Below are 1735 nucleotides of genomic sequence, written 5' to 3'. Positions count from 1 at the left end.
ATATATTTTTTTTTTATTATTTTTTTTTTCATTGAAAAAAATAGAAAACAAAATATAAACTATCAAGTGTGATTAATGACACAATGGCTTCATTGCTTCTCTGTCCCGCAGGTCACTAAACAATCGACATGAGCTCAGTTTGGAACTCCTGTTAGTTCACAGTCATAATAAGCTTAGAGGAGGTGTATCTATCAGACCGAGCTCCTCACAGGAGCAGCAGAGTGATGGTCCTGGTGCTCAGTGACAGAAAGCATCGCTTCTACATCTGGCTCTAGTGACTGCAGCGAAAAATAAGCAAATAAATAAATACTGATGAACTTAAACTATGTTTGAAATGAAATGAACAATTAATAACAGAAAATTAATTGCTTTTTTATAATAGGGAGAAAAATTTATACAAAGAGGAAAAGTAAATTAATGAAAATATAAGCAAATAAATAAATGTTTGGTTTAAATTTGCATTATCTGTTCTTCCTCATATAATATAATAATAATAATAATAATAATAATAATAATAATAATAATAATAATAATAATAATAATATTAATAATAATAACAATAATAATTATTATTATTATAAATAATTACAAAAATTATGATAGCAGTAATACTTATTATTATAAATATTATAATGATGATGATAATAATAATAATGATAATAACAATAATTATTATAATCATATAATAATATTGATAATAATGATAATGATGATGATGTTGTTGAGGATATAATAATAATGATAATAATTATAATTATTATACTACTAATAATGATGATGATAAATATGATGATTATGATAATCATAATAATAATAATATTGTTCTTGTTCTGTTTTTATTACGCGTAAAGAACAAAAACATATGTATTTAGTTATGTTTCCTTCCTTCAGTCTGCGGTGACCTGTGGTTAGATCCTGGGCTCTGATTGGCTACCTGAGCTTCCTCTCTATTGGATGCCACCAGGTCACACGCGCGCGCTATGTCTCGGTGAAGATGTTGAGCCCCTCAGTCGCTCTTCGTTGTGAATGAACGGGACTGGTTCGCGTCATCCTGTGAAGGTGGACCGAACCGAGCCGGATGTATAAAACGCGCAGCAGCTGCTGCAGCACGCGCTCACGGAGAGGAACATCCAGACGATCCTTGGCTCGCGCTGAAGGTGGGTCTGACACGGTGGACTCAGTCCGGGATTCTTTCCAACAAGTTTTTCATCTTCTGCCTGAACTCTTCTGATCCGAGCAGTTTTGTCAGGAACCTGATTTATTACCTTTGCGGGGGCGGGACGGGGGTGTGCACGGGCTTTCTGAGCCTCCACTGTAGCCATAAAGGCGCAGAAGTTTATAGACAAGCCGGCGCACGCACACCTGTAAAAGTATTCACAAGCGTTGACAGCTTGTCCTCAAGTGGGGGAGTTCCCTCAGTCTGGACCAGACTGTGTCAGGAGGGGGAGGGAGTACCTCATAATCAAACTTGTTTATTACAAACAAGAGAAAAATTACCAAATTTGACCATTTATTGATTAATCAGGACATGAGAAGAAAGTGCGCGTGTTCACATGAATCTGGATTATTTGGGATGAAATCACCTTAAATTAACTTTCTTCATTTCTTTTCCTTCAAAAACCCATTTTTTTACTCAAAATAAGCACAAACTTATTGTCTCCGTTTTTGTTATAATTTATAGAACACAGTAATAATAATAATAATAATAATAATAATAATAATAATAATAATAATA

Source organism: Nematolebias whitei, chromosome 1 (genome assembly GCF_014905685.2).
Source record: "Nematolebias whitei isolate Nwh7 chromosome 1, NemWhi1, whole genome shotgun sequence".
Taxonomy (NCBI): Eukaryota; Metazoa; Chordata; class Actinopteri; order Cyprinodontiformes; family Rivulidae; genus Nematolebias; species Nematolebias whitei.
The sequence above is the reverse complement of the archived record's forward strand: the minus strand, read 5'-3'. Positions refer to the sequence as shown.